The sequence below is a fragment of the Mesoplodon densirostris genome, chromosome 2, assembly GCF_025265405.1.
Source record: "Mesoplodon densirostris isolate mMesDen1 chromosome 2, mMesDen1 primary haplotype, whole genome shotgun sequence".
Lineage (NCBI taxonomy): Eukaryota > Metazoa > Chordata > Mammalia > Artiodactyla > Ziphiidae > Mesoplodon > Mesoplodon densirostris.
In genome coordinates this window covers 186790025-186796268 of record NC_082662.1, presented here as the reverse complement: position 1 = coordinate 186796268, position 6244 = coordinate 186790025, and the positions used below count along the sequence as shown (strand labels likewise).

The window sequence follows — 6244 nt, the reverse complement described above, 5'->3', positions numbered from 1 at the left end:
AAAATGGATTATGTGTTTCTGTATTTATAGATTATTTGAATAATATTTTCTCCAATTTTCTCTTCCTTCTAATCCTGTAATTGCTCATACCTTTTATGGTTGAGAAATAATTTGTAACAAAACTGGATCAATTATGCATAAAATGTTTTTTAAGCTTTTCTCCTTCAACTCATTCCTTTCTCTTGGTTGTAAAATGTAGCATGCCAATGTGTAAAAATGAAATTAACACTATTTATTTATTCAGATTGTCACAGTTTTCACCTCCTAAAATTAATGAGAATTTTGGGCTACTTCTTTCCAGGTTTCTCCCAGGAGTGGATGTGTTAACAACATCTGTAATACCTTACACTGAGGCAGGGAAATAATAAGGTCTGAAGCTCAGATACCCTATTGTCTCTTAAGCCATGATTTCTAAATAAAACACCTGGAAATTTCTTTAGTAAATTTGAGTTTGGGAATGTTATAAAAGGAAATTATTCACTGATTATTTCTTGCATTTTCTTTTAGCTAACAAATTAATAATGTAATCTGTGGGTATAACAATATACCATCTATAGTGTTATTAATTTCTAAATAAGTGTCTCTATTCAAAAATAAATTTGAAATATAATAAAATATAAAAAAGATTATTCCTGAATATTATTTTAGAATTGAACATTTTTGGTAAATTTCAGAACTTAAATCCTTCAATATTTTGGTGGTCATTTTAAACGAGTATATAGCTTATCATTTCTCTATATATAATTGAAATTTTTAGTTGAATTGATTAACATTGAAGAGGAGTAATCAAATTGGAATGATCATTTTATTCTAAAAGTTCTTATATTTGAGTTATCCCTGTTCACCCAAAATTTGCCTTATGTATTTTCTTAAACCATAGGGAATAAAATCACACAAATTGCAGCAAAATAATTAAAAACTGTAAGGAAGAAGAACATATGTAATAAATAATTTAAAGTGATTTCACTAAACATCAAGGTACACTGGCCTTGTAACTTTTTTCAATAGGGCCTATGGAAGGAAAAAATAATCCTCTCTGTTTCTCAATTTGGGGGGCCCTCCTGAATGTTGTCTCATATTTTCTTGTCTTCTAAGATAAATACCTTTGGTACCTTTTTAAAGATCGTGTTTTGAAAATATGTTTAGTGTAAAGCAATGCAAGGTAGAAGACTATATTTGGAACTTCTGATTTAACAGCACATACAGTCTATAAAATTAAAATTTTGACAGTTTATGTTAAAATTTGTCAATGCAAATATGGTGAATGATGGATATATTGTTTAAACAATTTTCTCCTAAGGTTTTTTTTTTTAATGTTTTTATTGGAGTATAATTGCTCTACAATATGTGTTAGTTTCTGCTTTATAACAAAGTGAATCAGTTATACATATACATATACATATATCCCCATATCTCTTTCCTCTTGCATCTCCCTCCCTCCCACCCTCCCTATTCCACCCTTCTAGCTGGTCACAAAGCACCGAGCTGATCTCCCTGTGTTATGTGACTGCTTCCCAGTAGCTATCTGTTTTACATTTGGTAGTGTATATATGGACATATATACACTACCACTCTCTCACTTTGTCCCAGCTTACCCTTCCCCCTCCCCGTGTCCTCAAGTCCATTGTCTAGTAGGTCTGTGTCTTTATTCCCGTCTTGCCCCTAGGTTCTTCATGACCTTTTTTTTTTTTTTTGATTCCATATATATGTGTTAGGTTTTAATTATATTACTTTAAAATGCACAACAGTGAGAATTTCTGAATGTTTTATTAAAATGATAAAATTTTATTTCCCAAGAGCAAACTCTAGTCACTAAATAGCATTTGTGAATTGAAATTATTTTTGTTATTAGGCTTAAAACTTTAAGTGACTTTTTTTTTCTCAGTTTGTGAATCATTTGTTCAATTTTGGAAAAAAAAAGATCAATAGCACAAATACACTCATATTTACTTTACTGTATTTTGTAGATTTAAGTTTGATAGCTTGAGGGTGTTTTATATTTTTATATCTTCTGAATGTATAAAACAATGAGCTAAAGTTTTGAAATCCTGATATACCACAAGATAATCTTTTCCCTCGATCTTTAACTTTGAGGTAAATACAGATATTTTTCTTAATCTTAATTGATATATCTCCTACTCTACCATAATGAAGAACTTAATTCTCCTTCATTTTAATTTACAATACAGTCAGAACAATCAATATTTGCTGAAAAACTTGTAATTAATTTTCTTCTTCATTTTAAATTTTCAATGGACAAAAAGTAATTCGAGAATTCTTGTAATAGAATTTTGCATGAAAGAACTCCTTTTTTTATAGCACGTCATTACAATGTGCAAAGCAGTCTCTTTTACAATCCTATGGGCCAGTTAAGGTTTTTTTTTCTTTTCTTTTTTTACAGATGCAGAAAATGAGATTCAGAGAGAATAGATATTGGGACTATAATTCAAATTTTAGATATTTGTCTGTAGATAATAGAAGTATTTCTTTTGTGCAGTAGCTACCTTTGCAGAGTCTTGAAGCAATCTTCAGGTACTTCAGGTGGTTGTTCAAAAGTTATGGAACATATCACTCAGGGTTGTTAATAGAGCAGAATATATGTTTATGAAAAGGATACTAGGTAACTTTTTTATTACTTTTTTTTATTGGAGTATAGTTGATTTACAATGTTGTGTTAGTTTCAGGCTTACAGCAAAGTGAATCTGTTATACATTTCCATATATCCACTCTTTTTTTTTAGATTCTTTTCCATATAGGCCATTACAGAGTATTGATTTGAGTTCCCTGTGCTATACAGTATGTCCTTATTAGTTATCTGTTTTATATATAATAGTGTGTATATGTCAATCCCAATCTTCCTATTTATCCCTCCCCCTCTTACCCTCTGGTAACTATAAGTTTATTTTTCATATCTGTAACGTTATTTCTGTTTTGTAGATAAGTTCATTTGTGCCCCTCTTTCTTTTTAGATACCACATATAAGCAATATCATATGATATTTGTCTTTCTCTGACTTACTTTACTCAGTATGACAATCTCCAAGTCCATCCATGTTGCTGCATATGACATTATTTCATTATTTTTTATGAAGATTGAGAACCAGGCTCAATGCCTTCCATTTAGGAACTAAGCCCAAGAACAAAAACAACAACAGTAATATTGTAGGACTGGTTTGATGAGGAAACCACAGCCTTTCTCACTGACTACTGAGTGCCACAAGTTGCTCCCTGTTGGAAACACACCCTATAGACTTTCCTGCTACAATGGAAGAAGCAAGAACTCTACTACACAGATTTCTTTCACCAAGAACTCCAGGATGAGGGGAATCTATGTGAATTATATCTCCTGGAGTGTTCAGAATTGAGGTCCTTTTTAGCTCCAAAATCAAGCTAAGTCTGATTGGCAAAGTCTTGACACATAACTTGAACCCCTTAGCTGTAAGGGCTGAGGAGAGAGTATATAGCGTTTTAACATCCTATGGTGAGTCAGATCTATAACTGAGATCATAAGATGTAGACAGAGGTGGGTCCAGTATTATTTCTGGGGTGTCTTGAGTAGTAGTATAGTAGTGGTGGTGGTAATAATAATAAGATATAAAATTAGGTGTAGGAACTTTAAATGGGTCTGAATAGAAGTGGTTAAAGATGAAGTCTTTACCCAGATATGGATTATAGGAGAAAGACATTGTCTTCTGAAATTAAGCTTGACATTAGCTGTAGATATTTGTGGTTTTTCTTTGTCAGATTAAAAAAGGTCCCTTCTATTCCAAGTTTGCTGAGAATTTTGTTTTAAATCATGAATGGATGCTGAATGTTGGCAAATACTTTTTCCTCACCTATTGCTATGATCCTTTGTTTTTGTCTTTGTTAACTGTCTTAAGATAATGAATTACACTGATTAGTTTTCTAATGTACTAGCCTTGCATTCCTAACATAACTCTCCTGATTGTGCTATTTTGTTTGTTTTTATATATTATTTAAATTTGCTAGTATTTCATTAAGATATTTTACATCGATTTTTATGTCATATTGTTCTTCTTCTTATTATTATTTCTGTCTTTTGTGTCAAAAGATGCTGGCCTCCTCAAGTGAGTTGAGAAGGGCTGCTGTCTCTTAAATTTTCTGGAAGACATTTTTAAGAACTGGCATTAATTCTTCCTTAAATGTTTGGTGTAATTCACCAGTGAAGTCATCTATGCCTGAAATTTTCTTTTTCAGAAAGGTTTTAGCTACAAATTTAGTAATGAACTATGGAAATGATCTCTGAAAGTATAGACTTGTAGCTACAAATTTAGTACTACTCATGTTATCTATTTCTTCTAGGATGAGTTTAGGTAATTTGAGTTTTTCAAGGAATTGACCCATTTCATCTAAGTCGCCAAGTAATAATACTATACATTTCCCTCCCATCTTGATGTAAGTGTATTCTTCAGATTTGATAGGTTGTCTTTTCATTTTCATTTAGTTCAAAATATTTTCTATTTTTCTTTGAGACTTCTGCTTTGGTCAATGTAGTATTTTGTAGAGTTTTGCTTGCTTTTTAAAATATTTATAGGTGTATCTGATATCCTGCTATTTTTTTATGTTTAATTCTCTTTTTGTCAGAGAATATTGTCTGAGTAATTTTAACTCTTTGAAATTCAATAAGATTTGTTTAGTGACCTAGAATATGATCTAGCTTGGTAGACAAGGGCATTGCTAAATCATGTGGGTCAAGTCTTCCTTGTGTGTTACAGTTTTATGATGTGGAGGATATTTAGAATCTGGGTATTCTGCCTCTAAATGCCAGTAGTTTATAAAAATTATTTTGCAACCAAGTTTTCCTCAGAAATTTTTAGATGCCTGTTGGGAGCAGCAATGTTTCCTATTGAAAATAACTAATTTAAAGAATCATGGGTTGGATTCTTCTCTCACCTCCATGTGCCAGCTTGGATTTTTCTCCCTCTTTCTTAGCTCTGTAGTTCTTCCAGGCTACTTTGTAGCAATTTGATTCTAAAGCATCACCTTCCACTGGAACCCAAAGGTCTGGGGGAGCTTCAAGCTCCCAATGGATTCATATGAGGTTAACCCAACCTGGAGCCTGGAGCCTTGAGTCTCCTCAAATGTCCATTGATGAAAATTCCCAGGCAATTCCAGTTGCCTCTCAAACTATGTCTGAAGTGTTAATAAAGAACCTCAGTAACTTGATGCTCAACCCTAATATCAAATTGCCCTTCATTCTACCAGAATGTCTACCTCAACCTACTGGGCAGTTACTTGGTGAAAACATACCCTGTAGGAGAGGGGTGAGGACCATGTTAACTGATCAGAGAGATAAGATGGAGTGGCTGATTCAATCTATTAAAAAGTGCTACTGCAAAGGAGTTTCTCCATCTGACTCTCAAAGAGAACCACTGCAGAACGACGTTGAGACTCCCTCAAGAGTGCAAACATTTAGATGCAGCTGTCGTTTTTGCCAGTCTCATAGAGATCCTTCTGAGGATAATTATGAGAATTATTACACCAATAAGTATTACAGTAATTATGACATGGAGTTGGATGAGCCATAAACCTCATTCTTGTACTATTCTTTCTTGCTGGCAATTTTAGGTTCATCATGAAGCAGCTTGGGAAAGATTGTGTACCAATATTTTGATAACCTATATTATAAATTCTGTGATGTCTTTTTTTCTTGCATCTCTTTTCTACCTTAATACAGTAACTTATAAGGAATCTATATAGCTTGCATTTGAATGACTTGAATATACTTTAATTCCACTTTGTGAAACAAATTAACTTGTGTGGAAGGAATGTGAAGAAAACATTGGGTGGCTTGGCCACGGCATTGTTAGAAGAGCATGTTGAATTGTAATAAAAATTTTTGATGTCCTATTTCAAAAAAAAGAAAGAAACATGAATATTACAATTATTTCATAAATTAGATATTTTAGATTTACTTGCTCTCAATCCTATTTAAACCATCATAAAATGTGATAATTATTAATTCATTTTACTTTAGTCAAATGTTAAAAATGTAAAATTCAGGATAAAATTACTTAGTAAATTGGTGTTTTAACGTAGTGTTCTGTCTCTGTGAGTACGTGTGTGTATGTATGTGTGTGTGTATGTACACTAGTATAAGTTAATCATTGTCCATATTGGATATTTTGTTTTTTCTTTCATTGTATTCATCTAGATTTGCAGAATTAATAACATCTGCACAAAATTTGCAAAGAAATTCCTTCCTTGTGTTTATAACTTTTATT

At 32.2% G+C, this 6244-nt stretch overlaps 1 pseudogene; it reads left to right on the top strand.

The window, feature by feature from the left end:
• The first annotated feature begins 5046 nt into the window (after positions 1-5046).
• LOC132476763 (developmental pluripotency-associated protein 3-like) lies at positions 5047-5548 on the top strand (annotated as a pseudogene).
• The last annotated feature ends 696 nt before the right edge of the window (positions 5549-6244 follow it).